This window comes from Euleptes europaea, chromosome 19, assembly GCF_029931775.1.
Source record: "Euleptes europaea isolate rEulEur1 chromosome 19, rEulEur1.hap1, whole genome shotgun sequence".
NCBI lineage: Eukaryota > Metazoa > Chordata > Lepidosauria > Squamata > Sphaerodactylidae > Euleptes > Euleptes europaea.
Genome location: NC_079330.1, coordinates 35425978 through 35440549, shown reverse-complemented (window position 1 = coordinate 35440549; position 14572 = coordinate 35425978).

Below are 14572 nucleotides of genomic sequence, written 5' to 3'. Positions count from 1 at the left end.
CCCAGAAGGTCACAGACATTTTCACATAAGCTTCCCCTGCTGAGTTTAGTTGGGAAACTTTCATCAGACAAGAATCCTTTGCTACTGAAATAGATTTGGGGTTTATGAGAAGCAAAGTGATGCTGCTTTTTATCACTGAAGTTGTTGGCAGAAATGCAAGGATTACGTTTGCAACAGGCAATGGGGGTCTGTGGATGGACTCCATTTGACAGTACAGGAGATCTGATTTTTAGACAGGCATCTACTGTTGAATCCGAAATACAGTTAATGCTGAAAGCTTTTAGCCCCACACAGCAACAGTCAACTATATTGTGACTTTAAAGGGGGGGAATGTATAATTATTAAAGCTACTGTGGTGAGATTTTAATAGTGACTTTGAGTAAATTAAACTCACCACTAAATCCTTAGATGGTATAAGTGAGCGATCAGGCACTATAACCATGTCACTAGAATCCAGTTAGCACTTAACCTGTTTTATGTATCTAAATCAGCTCCCTTTGTTGTTGTGAGACCAAGGAGGACTATTCAACTTTGTTATATCCCTGGGATGGGGAAACTGACTGAAAGCCTCATTTTCCAAACCAAGACAGAAATTTTAAACAAGGATAATTTATTTGAGATAGTCAAGTGAGAGAAAGAAACCCTTTTAATCATATAGAAATTCCCACAGAAATTGATCTGTTGTGAGATGCAAAGACTTAGGGGAAAGATGTTGAAATCCTTCCCGCTACGTCAGCTCTCAGAAGCTAAGCAGGGTCAGCCCTGGTTAGTATTTGGATGGGAGACCATCAAGGAATACCAGGCTTGCTGTGCAGAGGAAGGCACTGGCAAACCACCTCTGTTAGTCTCTTGTCATGAAAACCCCAAAAAAAGGGGTCGCCATAAGTCGGCTGCGACTTGAAGGCACTTTACACACACGCACATTTGTCAGTATGGTGATCAATGAAGCAACCCTGTGCCATCCAGGGACACCCCTGCCCTGGAATTTCCTCTGTCCTCATCCAGGAGAGGCATTTCCAGAATGAGTAGAAGGATCCTGCTGCACTCAAAAGGGGGACCTGCAGATGTTCAGTTTAGGGTACTTGCAGATTGGCAAGCTAGGACAGGAGAAATTACCCCCATGCAAAAGCCACTGTAATCCCTTGCCCTCCGTGCATACCAGTATCCACCTTGGTTCTGAAAATCAAGCCAGAGCCCTCTGCCTGAAGGGGCTTGCCTGGTGTGGGGAATAGCTCAGCCAAGGTGAAGAGGGCAGCCTGGACTCTGTCCTGGGTGCAGTCAGCAAATGGGTACCCTCCTGTCCACAGGAAACATCAGCGGTTTAGGCCCAGCCACAGTATGTCCTGACCATTCTGTGGCTGTACTTGGAACAGCTGGCAGGGCAGGTTTCCACAAAGAAAGGAGAAGCCCCTCCGGCCCAGTCCCCTCCCTTCTGCACTGGCTTGGTAAAACCTTCAAGAGAAGTGAATCCACAGGACTCTTGGCAGGGGAAAGACAATTCCCTTCCCATGAGAAGGACAGGAACTCCTGCTGGTCTGACCTTCTCCCCCACTTTATGGCAACTGGCAACTCCCCCACTTTATGGCAACTTATAGGGCCTTCCCTTCTGTGACAGGAGGGGTCAGGATCTGGGTCTGTTGGATTTGCTTTTTGTCTTTTTTGTTACCACCCCTACGTCTCTCTTCTGGCCGTCGTTTGCATGCAGGAGGATGAGGAGGGGACAGGGTGATGTTTCCATACAAGACTTTGAGTGCAATCCTAAGACCACTTTCCTGGGAGTAAGCCCCACTGAGGAGGCTTCTGAGTAGACTTGCTTATGATTGCTTTCTTGGAGCTTTCTTGTTAGTTAGGCTTTGGTTCTTGTTTCTTTTGTTCTTGTTTTCAGTCAAAAGGTGCCCCCCAAGTGACCTGGGTGGAGAAGAAAATTGGGCCAAAGGCTGGGTTTGTGGCCGTGTGGTGATTTGAAGAACGCATGCGCAACAACCGAGGAGTGTCCACGGCCTTTTTCAGATACTAATCTGTTTAGCTGATGGTTTGCTCAGTGCCTTAAATGTTGCTTTCATCTGTTTGGAGGGGGAATTGAGCCTCCTGTAGTTTCATAGCTGACTCCCCTCCCCAGCTCCTTTTTTTAATCCACCTTCTATTCTACTGGCTACTTAAGTGAGTGGCCAATTCGGAATCCTTGCTTTCTGAAGATACTTCCTCCATGCATTTGACCCCTGGGAGCGCTTCTGCCAGGCACTCCTCTGTCTAAGGTCCAAGCAAGGGCTCACTCCCTGCACACTTGCCCACTTTTAAGGGAGACATGGAGCTTGCTGAGCTGTTTACAGTCTGGCCCCATCCATGTGTCATTTGGAAGTCGACTGCTTAGCAAACCTTCCTTGCATCTATACATTTAACCTGGGGCTGCAAACGTAACCTGGACTAGCAGCCCTCCAGCAGGGACTCTGGCCCAGCTGTTGATAAGCTTTGGGTAGAACCTCAGCTTTTGTCCAAAACTTAAAATTCCAGAGGATGAAAATATCATGAGCCCCAAGAAATTCTGTCTGGGAGTATAGGGTTGTGATCAGCCCATCAGGATAGAAGTTGGACACGCTTACTTTCCGAGCATCATCTCCATATGCACTGTTGAGTACTGTAAAGAGTTCACTTCTTTAAAAAAGGTGTATTTGATTCAAATTTAACCGTGATACATTTTAAAAAATCATGTTGATTCCACCAATGGGGTTCCACTTTAATGTGCATGCATTTCTTTTCTGTAGCCAGGAAACATGAATAGTACAATCCTAAACAGAGTTACCCCCTTCTAAGCCCTCTGGCTTCTGTGGTTTAAGAAGGGAATAAGCCTGCCTAGGTTAGCATTGTCTGTTGATGCCCCTGGGATCGGAACAGTGAAGAAAACATCGCCTGCTCTTTCCCCTAATAGGGTTGTGGGGTTTTAAGACTTGTCCCCCACACACACACACTTTATTTTTAGCTCTTTCTGTTTTTGTTTTAAATAACTTTTTCCAGATGTATTAAAGTACCTCTTAATGAGACTTAACTACAAAAGTCACTTTTGAGCATTGGCCACACACTATTTTTTTTAACACAGTATACTTACCCTGTAAATAGTTTTGTGTAAAATTTGACAGAAAAAAGTATATTTACTACTCTGTAAATATATGTGATGACATATTGTATTATTTTGCTTTTTTTTGTAAAGCAATTAGTTGCTGTACATGTATAACATAATGAAATTTGATTATATTTAGCGTTTAGTAATCGTTAACGTACTACTTATTTCTTTTCCTGCTGTTGCGTTCTGCCATTTAAAGGAAGCAAGGCCGTGTATCATAAACTTAAACATTGTATATTATACACTTTATCCCTTCCAATCAGGGCCTCAACTTTGGGCTTCCCCCCCCCTTCTCTGTCTAACAACCCTGTTAATATTGTAAGCGCTGGTGCAAACCCTGGCTTGGAATCCTGCCGAGTTGCACGCCCACGGTTGGTCATTGGAGGTATATATATAAATATATATTATATATATTATATATATTTTAAAAAACCTGTAGAAATCATGGTTTCAAATAATTGTTGTTTACCCCCCACTTTTCCTCATGTATGTACTTCCCTTTTTTTGAAGTAAAAAAATGTAAATTCAAAAAACGTGAATTTGAATTGTGTGGGGCCTTTGTCACTTTGTACATCCTGGAAGATTTATGGTTTTTAAAATTATGTGTCTAGCATTTAGCTTTGGACCCTCATGCAAAGACTTATCCTTGGGTAAACAAAGAAATTAATAAAAATAGTAGTGTATGGGTAGCCTAATAGCATGGTGTGGTGGTTAAGAGCGGCGGACTCTAATCTGGAGAACCGGGTTAGTTTCCCCACTCCTCCACATGAAGCCTGCTGGGTGATCTTGGGCCAGTCACAGCTCTCTCCAAACTCTCTCAGCCCCACCTACCTCACAGGGTGTCAGTTGTGGGGTAGGGGTTGTAAGCCGCTTTGAGACTCTAAGGTAGAGAAAAGCGGGGTATAAAAAATAACTCTTCTAAAGTTGACTCAGTGTTCTCAGTAGCGAACAGTATACCAGCTGGCCCATGTGTACAGTAAACGGCCTCAAAAATTTGGGGAGATGTCCCAATATAACTTTGTAAATTAACCAGAATGGGGAGAAACCCCTGAAACGTAGCTTGCTGAGGACGGGGCATGCTCCAAAAGGGATGGTGCAGCTGAGAGTCAGCTAAAGGAAGGTGAAGGGAAATAGATGAAATCAGCCTGCTGAACCCCTGAGATAACTGAAGGCTTGAAAAAGGGTAGAGGGGTGGGGTTTCCAATTGTTTCTCACCCCTTCCTATGATTCCTCTCAGGCCCCCAATTTAGTTGTTCTCTCTTTCTCTTCTTTTTTGCCATCAAGTCGTAGTCATCTAAAGGCAACCTTGTAGGGTTTTCAAGGCAAGAGGTGGTTAGAAGTGGTTTGCCATTGCCTGCCTTTGCATAGCAACCCTGGACTTCGCGGTAGTCTCCCATCCAAATACTGACCAGGGCTGACCGTGCTCAGCTTCCCAGATCTGACAAGATCAGGCTCGCCTGGGCCATCCAGGTCAGGGCTGCTCGGTAATAGCAGAGCATAATTCTGCAACAGTGAATAGTGACAGACATCCTGTCATAATAACTGGTAGTCCTGATTACACTTCTGTTGTACCTTTCTATTATGAGATTGAAGGCAGGCATCCTTCTGGGTCATTGTTGTGTCTCCTGTGCTTGCGCAGGACAGCCACAGGCCTTCCAAAAACTCCTGATAACCCATGCCTTTTCCTGCCAGTAACAACTATAAAAAGGGGAAAGTATCTCCCTCCTTCATTTCTGGTTTTGCAACCACTGAAGGACATCTGTCTCGTTCTCTTTTCTCCTGTCCCAGTAGCCAAGAGGACAAAGAAATATTTGGTATTCCCTAGAATCATTGTAAGCAAACTTTTAGCAGCATCCCAGGTGCTTCATCAGACTTTTGGCCTCTAATAATAATTTTAAAAACTATTTATATTTCACCCTCCCCCTGCCAGAGCAACTACATCAACTACATCAATAATTTGTAAGAACCGTAACAATAAATGTAAGTTAGATAAAACATAACAGGACTACTGTGATTAACAATGCCCTCCCCACTACTAAACAGTATCTATACAATGCTATAAGCAGTATATTGGGGAGACAAACAATCTACATAACCTGATTAAAAAAAACAAAAGAGGGCTGGCTGGGAAGAGAACTGGAGCATGAGAAGCAAGCAGGGCGAGGTTCAGGGCTCCAGCCAGCTGACGATATGACCATAAACGTAAAATCGTTGCTGTCTTCAGCCATAAGCCTGGCAGAACATCTCTGTCTTAAAGACCCTTCAGAACTGGGAGTGGTCCATTAGGGCCCAGGTCTTTTTGGACAGAGAGTTCCACCAGGCAGGGGCCACAGTCAAAAACGCCGTGGCCCTGGTCGAGGACAGCTGGAGGGTCTTGGGGCCAGGGATCACCCAGAGATTGTCTGAGGCAGAGCACAAGGCTCTCGGGGGGGGGGGGGATAATGGTCCAAGACCATTTAGGACTTTAAAGGTAAGCACCAATACCTCGAACCTGATCCGGAATTTGATCCAGAGCCAATGCAGCTGGCAGAGCACAGGTTAAATGTGTGTCTCCAAGGACTTCCTGTTAGGATCCACGCATCTGCATTCTGGACTGAGTGCAATCTCCGGAGCAGCTTCAGGGATAGCCCTGCGTAGAGTGAGTTACAGTAGTCCAATCTGGAGGTGACCGTTGCATGGATCGCTGGGGCAGGACAGGACAGGTAGGTAGGTAGCAAGTTTCTGGGCCTGGTGAAGGTGGAAAAAAGCCAACCTGGCAACATTGGTGACCTGGGTCTCCAAAGAAAGAGAGGCAGATGGCCTTATTTGAGTTGGATTCCCAATGCAGAGCCAAGATGGTCCAGACAGACAGCCACAACTCCAGCTTACTTTGCCTTGGCCCACAACACTTCAAGGAGTGTGGTCTGTAAGCAGTTTACACTGAAGACATGCAACGAACAGGCTTCACACCTTAAGGCTGCCCTGTAGGAAAGTTCCCTAAAAGGAACAGACCTTTCTCTGGCTCCTGCTACCAACAAAGACACGGAGCGATTTGTGTGTGCCTCCTCCATTCTGCCAGTTCCAACTGCAGCCTCAGTCTCAGAACTGACTCCTGCATTGATACCATCAGTTCCAGAACTGGCTGCAAGACCTCAGCGCTCTCCTTGGAGCCAGTCTGAGCCACCCATCAGAAAGGGCCAAGAGGCAGACAAAGACCTCAAAAAATGTCCCATATGCTACTTCCCCCATAAAGTCAAAGTCTTCACATAAGGAAAACCTGGTTCCCCTACTTCCTCGGTTCCTTGGGATCCAGTACCAGAACTTTGGATCCGATACCAATTCATAAGATTCCTTCAACTGCTCCTCACCCAAGGCATGATTTGCCACTTTTGCTCTTATAAGAGGAAACCCTGAAAGGCTGAGAGACCTCTGTGCCCATTTCCCTGCTCTCTCCCTTTTGGGCAGGGTTTTGGGCAGCCGCACATCCAAACCCAAGAGGGACGCTGAAGCCGACCATGTTGGATCCGGTGCATGCCAGCCATTGAGGGTCATGATTGCCTCCATCTGAGCCAATGCCATAGAAGTACCCATGCCATAGGAGTTTTATGATAAGAACTCTCATAAAACTCCTTTTGGCATGGGTACTCCTATGGCATTGGCTCGGATGGTCTTCAGAGCTAGACAATCCACTATAGACCAGTGCCTAGTACTCCATCACCTCACAGAGAAATATAGCTTCAAACCAAATGGAGCACTATTCGCAGCCTTTGTAGATTTTAAAGCAGCATTTGACAGTATATCTAGGTCCAGGCTATGGCCAAAATTTGAGAACTCCTCAATAGACCCAAGACTATACCTGCTCATCTGCACGCTGCATGAAAGGAATTATCTAAAAGTAAGATACCCTTCTCAAGGTCATCTTTCACGTAGGATCCAACTTGACAAAGGAGTCAAGCAGGGCTGTATCTTCGCCCCTTTTTAACTTCTATATTAACACCCTGGCGCAACAATTAAGGGACCCGAGCTACCATCCACCAAAGCTGGCTAATAGAATGATTCCTGCCCTATTGTATGCGGATGATACAGTCATCTTGTACTACTCTCAAGTTGGCCTCAGGAGAGCCCTCCGCGCCTTCACCTTATACTGTCAAGAAGAAAAACTCACAAGAAATTACCAAAAAAACAAAAGTCCTTGTCTTCACTAAAAAAACACCGAACTCATAAATGGCAAATCGAAGACCACAACATCGAACAAACCAAATCTTTCAAATACCTTGGTGTGGTCTTTCAGTCAACTGGACTCTGGCGAGCACAAGTGACTAATGTAACAGAGGCTGCCTATAAATCATCCTCTGCAATACTAAAATTTCATTTCACTAAAGGAGCCTCCTACATTCCAGCAGCACTTAAAGCCTTCCAAGCAAAGGTCGTCCCCCAGCTTCTATATGGGTCACAGCTCTGCATTTACAAAGATATTCACCTACTGGAAACGATCCAATCGAAGTTTCTGAGGAAGATACTTGGAGTTCCGAGATGTGTTCCGAACTCCCTCCTCCGATTAAAAACTGGAGAGATCTCTTTGGAGTCCAATATGTGGATCCGAGCACTTAACTATTGGCTAAAACTCATATTGAATCCTATTGGTCTAACCCAGTGGTTCCCAACCTGTGGGTCGCGACCCCCAAGTGTTTTCTGGGGGGTCGTTGCCACGTTATTTTTACTTGTAATTATTTTTTACTAAAAATTTCACATGGAGGCAAATCCAAGGCCAAACCTCTCATGCCTAAATGGCGAAAGTCCGGCCGAACTTGTTCTTCACACGGGTGGCATTGCTCTCCCCCCCCCGCCTCCCCTCCCAGCGAGCAAAGCCGCTCCCTCTTCTGGCGGCGCCGAGAGGAAAGTTCAGACCGAAACCTCCTCCTCGCCGTTGCCGCCAAAGTTTCCCCAGCCGGCAAAGCAGGTCTGGAGGAGACGCCTCACGTGCGCGCTTACCCACCGGCGGCTAATCTGCCATGACTTATTCTTGAGAAACCAGTGCTGGCTCTTAGTGATCAGATCCATCCTTTCTAAATGCTCAAGGACTGACTGTTTGATGATTTGTTCAAAAACTTTTCCCGGTATAGAAGTCAAGCTGATGGGTTGGTAGTTACCCGGATCCTCCTTTTCCCCCTTCTTGAAGATATGGACAATATTTGCCCACCTCCAGTCTTCTGGCACCTCACCTGTTCTCCAAGAATTCTCAAAAATCACTAATTATATTCTTATAGTCTTATAAAAAGTTTTGTAGGATTGTTTTATGAAAAACTGCTGACTCAGTTCTGGTGAGCTATGTATCAATCATATCCAAATGTCACCATGCTTGCCTTCCGAGTTTTAATTCTATTTGCCTCTACATATCTCTGCGAGAGTGGATTTTCAACGCTTCTTCATATCAAAACAAAGGCAAGAAACAGACTAAATGTTGAGGATGACATGAGGTTGGCTTTAACAAACACTCAGATGCGGGATTAAATGGATGTTATGTGGCTGGAGTTTGACAAGTTGCAATGGGCTCAACTTCCTGCACCGGTTCCACCGCTACCAGGACAATCAGGCCAGCTGGGAGTGCCAGCGCCGGGACAACCTGGTGCACCCACCCTGGACAATCAGGCCAGCTGGGAGTGCCGCCCTGGGACAACCTGGTGCACCCACCCTGGGACAACCAGGTGCGCCCGCACCGCCGGGACCACCAATAGGGCCCGCTCCGTAGCCGCGTCCATATGCCCCACAAAGGAACTTACGAGCGACGTTCGATGGATCCGCGGAAGGGTTGCCCTGTTTCTTACATCTAGTGGACAGTTTTATGAGAGATCAGGGACCCACCTTTCCCACGGAGGACAGCCATGTCAGATACGTGTCGTCTCTGCTGGAGGGAGAGGCGGCAGAATGGATGATTCAGCTATTCGACCTTCGGGCTCAATCGTTCAGACCCTGAATGACTATGCGGGTGCTATGGAGACGCTTCGAGGATCCCTTCCGGAGCAAGAAGGCTAAGACCGCCATGCTGCAACTGCGTCAGGGTGCTAAGTCAGTCAGGGAATACGCTAGTGAGTTTCAACGACTCGCCAGTAAGATTGTGGACTGGAGCGAAGCCTCACAAGTCCAGTATTTTCGGGAGGGACTAAACCCCAAAATCTTGTATTGGGGGTTTATGCAAAGAGAGCCGCCTAACCTCGAAGACTGGTTACTGCTCGCGGAAGAAGTGGAAAGCCGTCGGCAACTCCTCTCCCTTTCCAGGAGCAGGGCACAGTTGATAGGGCCGTGGCAAATGTGAGCAACCCCAAAAGCAACTCCGAAGGTGCCCGCTCCTCCGCCACGGAGACCGGCTCTTGAAACCGACCGAGCCAAACGGTTTCAGCGAGGAGCCTGTCTCGTTTGTGGGGCTATGGGTCATTTCACCGCGGCCTGCCCGGCACGGCCAGGACCAAGTTCCCTCCCTGGGAGTTCTACTTGGGTGGATGGAGACAGCCATCGGAAGAATGTGGTTACCGGACGGAAGGGTCCTCCCGCTCTCAATCTCGACGCGGACATCCCTCTAACGGACCCCACCGTTTCTCTACCCAACCCTTCAGGGTCCCGGATTACAAATGCCTCTGTCCTGAGCGAGGACAGTACGGCCTCATCAGAGGAAGAGGGGAATTGGGGAGGCTCGGCGCTGAATCTGGTCTCAACCCTTGACCAGTCAAAAAACGGATCAGGTCTGCGGTAACTGGAGCGCCACCGCAGACCCTTGCTCCTGTGCAACCTGAAGCTCCACTAATGGTGAGCGAGGTGGGGGACACTGTTTTCCTAGATGTTATCTTGCAACATTGCAAGGGGGCCCCCCAAATTTCTGTCAAGGCTTTAGTTGATTTCGGTTGTGCTCGCACCTTGATTAATGAAGACACATTTAAGGCCTTAAAGGTGAAGGCGGTGCACCTACCCCAACCCGTCCAGTTTGCCCAAATGGACGGCAGTGACTTTCGGGGGGCAGTGGACCGGCGCACCGGCAGGGTGGCCATAGGAGTGGGCCATCACTGGGAACAATTGTGCTTCACAATAGCACCAGGCATACGATATGCAGTGGTCTTGGGTGCAAATTGGCTGCATGGGCACAGTCCCACCATTAATTGGGCAGCCAAAACCATTGAGTTCAACCAGCCACAGTGCGACCGCCATCGAAAGGAAATAGCAGTTAAAACACCTGCCATGGTGGCGCAACTCAATGGCGCCTCCAGCTCCCCCCAAGTGCCTCTCGAATATGTAGACTTTGCTGATATCTTTAATGTAAAGGAGTGTGATGTACTGCCCCCCCACCGCAGAACGGACTGCGCTATTGAAGTGGTGGGAGAAGGCAAACTACCCAAGAGTAAAATTTACCCAATGAGCCCCAAAGAGAAATCTGTGCTCAGGGACTTTTTAGACACGAACCTGGCTGGAGGATTCATTCGACCCTCCATGGCGCCAAACTGTGCTCCTGCCTTTTTTGTGCGAAAGAAAACAGGTGACCTACACAAGCTTTCTTTCGCACAAAAAAGGCAGGAGTGCAAACTCAATGCGGTCACCCAAACTAACGCCTATCCCATCCCCCTGATCTCGGACTTATTGAGCCAACTTAAGGAGGGGCACATTTTCACCAAACTAGACTTGGTTGAAGCATATTATCGGGTGTGAATTCAGGAGGGGGTGAGCCGTTGACTGCGTTTTCCAGCTGTTTTGGGATGTTCGAATACCTAGTGATGCCCTTTGGGTTAAAAGGCGCCCCGGGGGTCTTCATGCAACTGATTAATGAAACACTTCATGACTTGATGTTTAAGGGAGTAGTGGTCTACTTAGATGACATTCTTATATACTCCAAGACTTATGAAGAACATGTTGCCATGGTTAAAGAAGTGCTACAGCGCCTCAGAGAAAACCAACTCTATGCCAAAGTATCTAAATGCGAGTTCCACCGGGACCAATTGACTTTCCTGGATTACATAATCTCGCACCAAGGGCTAGCAGTGGATCCCGAAAAGGTGCAGGCAGTAGTGGACTGGAAACCGCCCTCCACCTGTAAGCAAGTACAGCAATTCTTGGGATTCGCAATTTTTTACAGGTTTTTTTTTTTAACAACTTTGCCCAAGTTGCTTTGCCCATCACCGACCTCTTAAAAACCAAGGGAAAGGGGAGTGCGGCAACTCAGCCAACCGCTCAGGTGGAATGGACTCCAGAGTGTCAAAGTGCTTTTGAGACTCTGAAACAGTTGTTTACAACGGAGTCCGTTCTGAAGCATCTGGACTGTGGGCAGTCGTTCATCATTCAGGTAGACACTTCTGAGGTAGCCATGGGAGGTGCCCTTTTGCAGTGGGGGGAAGGCAGCCAGTTGCACCCGTGTGCTTATTTCCCCAAGACGTTTTCCCAATCCCAGCTAAACTGGCCCATTTGGGAGAAGGAGGCCACCGCGGTGAAGCATGCTTTAACGGTGTGGAGGCATTTCCTGGAAGGGGCTAACACCCCCTTTGAAGTGCATACCGATCACAAGAACTTAGAAGCATTAACAGGGACTTGCAAACTCTCCGCCAAACGAGTGCAATGGGCGGATTTCTTTTCTAAGTTTAAGTTTGTATTACGACATGTCCCTGGGAACCAAAACCAGCTGGCGGATGCTCTATCCCAGCTTCCCCAGTACCCGAGCAAGCTGGAGCGCCCCACGGAGTCTCTTCACTCCTGCACAGAGGGGTCTGGTGCCTACTTTAGCCGTGAAGACCCGTGCCCAGATGCAACAGTCCCCAGAAATCACTGAAGTACCGTGCTCGACCGAGACCCTTGTTCCGCTCCCTCTGCAGCAGCCGGCGGACGTGTCGGGAGAATCCCCTGCAAGCCCTTCTCCCGAGGAGCCGCCTGGACTTCCTAGTACGGCTCCTAACGGTCCTCTTCTGGAAGGGCTGCCCAGTTCCTTCAGAGACGCTCTAGTCCGTGGCTACCAAACCGAGCAGTCAACCAATGCCTTTCCCAAGGATCTTGTTAAACAGGGAGAGCTTTGGTTTAAAAATTACAAGTTGTATGTGCCCGAAATTCTAAGGGGGGAGGTGTTGAGTCTTGCTCATGGGGCAAAAACGGCAGGACATTTTGGCTTTGTTAAGACACTACACCTGCTCCGCTGGCAGTTTTGGTGGCCGAGAATGCGATCGGACTTGGACACCTTCATTCGCAGTTGTCCCACCTGTGCCACTGTCAAGCGTCCCACGGGGAATTGTTGCAGCCCTTGGAAATGCCTACAGGGCCGTGGGAAGTCATTGCCATGGGTTTTATGACTGATCTCCCTCTCAGCAGGGGAAAGACGGTACTATGGGTGGTCACGGATCTTTTTTCCAAGCAAGTGCATTTGGTTCCCTGTGCAGGCTTGCTCTCCGCCCCGAAATTGGCCCGTTTATTTGTGTCACATGTTTTCAAATATCACTCGTTTCCATGCAAGATAATCAGCGACCGCAGGGTGCAATATGTAGCCAAGTTTTGGAGGGCTTTTCTCAAGTTGGTGGGGGTGGAGCAGGGGCTGTCAAGTGTGGTTCACCCTCAAACCGATGGACAAACTGAACGGGTGAATGCTGTTTTGGAGTGTTATTTACGGTGTTATGTCAATTACCATCAAGATGACTGGGTAGACCTCTTGCCCTTTGCGGAGTATGCTTATAATAATGCTGTGCATCAATCTACAGGTTTTAGCCCATTCTATGCAGTGTATGGGAAAGAGTTCGGTCCCATAGGCAGTGTTGACGTCTCGGGGGAGGAGGGAAGTGCCGAAATAACTGATTGGGTCCACACAATTCAAACCACTTGGCCATGGTTACAAAAAAAATCTGGAACGGGCTAATCGAAAGTACAAGACCCAGGCAGATAAACATCGGTCACCAGGTTGGGATTTCAAGGTAGGGGACCTAGTGTATCTGTCCACCAAAAATCTACGATCCCTACGCCAGTGCAAGAAACTCAGTCAAATGTTTGTGGGACCTTTTCCCATATCAAGAATCATTAACAAAGTGACTGTGGAACTTTCCCTCCCAAGAATCTGAGAAGAGTCCATCCGGTATTTCATATCATGTACCCTTGCCCGAGTGGCATCCAGAAGTCCCTCCAGTGGTGCCTAGCATGGTGAGGGGGGAGGAACACTTCGAGGTTTCCAAGATCCTCAATTCCCGTGTCCACAGGGGGGTGCTTCAGGACCTGGTTCGTTGGAAACATTTTGGTCCTGCTTACGATGAATGGGTTGCTCATCACCATGTGTCCGCCCCTCGGCTAGTCCGCCAGTTCCATGCGGCATACCCGAACAATCCCTCCCAGGTGGACATGGGAGGAGGGGGGCCTTAGAGGGGGCAAAATGTCAGGCACTGGCCTGGTGCCTAGCGGCCTAGCGGCCAAACCAGGTGGTGTCTCAAGGTTGACCTGTTGTTCAATTCTAGTTTTGTCTTACTCTTCCCTGGGAACAAGTGTGGGTTGCCGTAGCAACCAGTAGTCATCCAGAATGTTCACTTTCGCCTTTATATCTCCTGTACCCTCAGTTCTCCCCCCATTAGTATCCTTGCCAATTTCCAAGTTAATTTCTGTAACTTGCTGTATAATTTCTGTAACTTGCTTAATAAATCAACTTTCTATGGAAGGCCTGCCTAGAAGTCGATTTGTGGGATTTGTCTGGTGAGCCCAGAACTGACAGTCCTCCACCTTGAGCTGGTGGGCCCTGCAGCCTTTCCTGTTACGCAAGGCATGCTGGATGACACTGAAGACATCTTTACCAGACTAGCTTCGGTTCCAGCTATGACAAAAACCACTGGAAAATATGTATTAAACCAGATTGGAAAATTCGGCTTTCTTGCTAATTCCATAGTGATTGAGGCATTGCAAGGAAAAGGTTCCCCGGGGGACCTGGCCATTTTGCCTTGGTAGACGAGGAAAGCAGGAAGCCCAACATTTTGGGTCACAAGGTTGATGCTTCCTCCGCTCTATCTTTGTGGGTAGTTAATTATGAGACTATTATGGTGAGATAACTGCTCTTCCTTTGAGGAAAAATTGGACCCCACCTGGAACTCATTCCAGAAGATAAGAAATGTCTGGACAAAGTCTTGCAAGGTAATGTGTCCCGTCATGTACAAGAGCATGCTTCTCAATCCATAGCCTCCATGGTGACGCCTAGAAGCCTGCCTGATTGAGATTCAGAGTTGTTTTCCCCACATCAAGAGTTCGCCCTTTGATGGCAGGGCCTTTTTCAGCTCCCTAACAGATGCTGCTCTTTAAAAGATTGAAGAAGACTTGAGTTCCTGCTAAATCCTTGGGGACTCCCCCAATGTCTCTGAAGCCTTAAAAGCAACATGGTCCCTCTAGGTGGCTGTGCAGCCTACCCAAATTACCCGAGGTCAATGGCTCAACAGCCTCAATTGCCATTTCCTCCCCCACACTCCTCTTCGCAGATTAGAGGGAGGACTC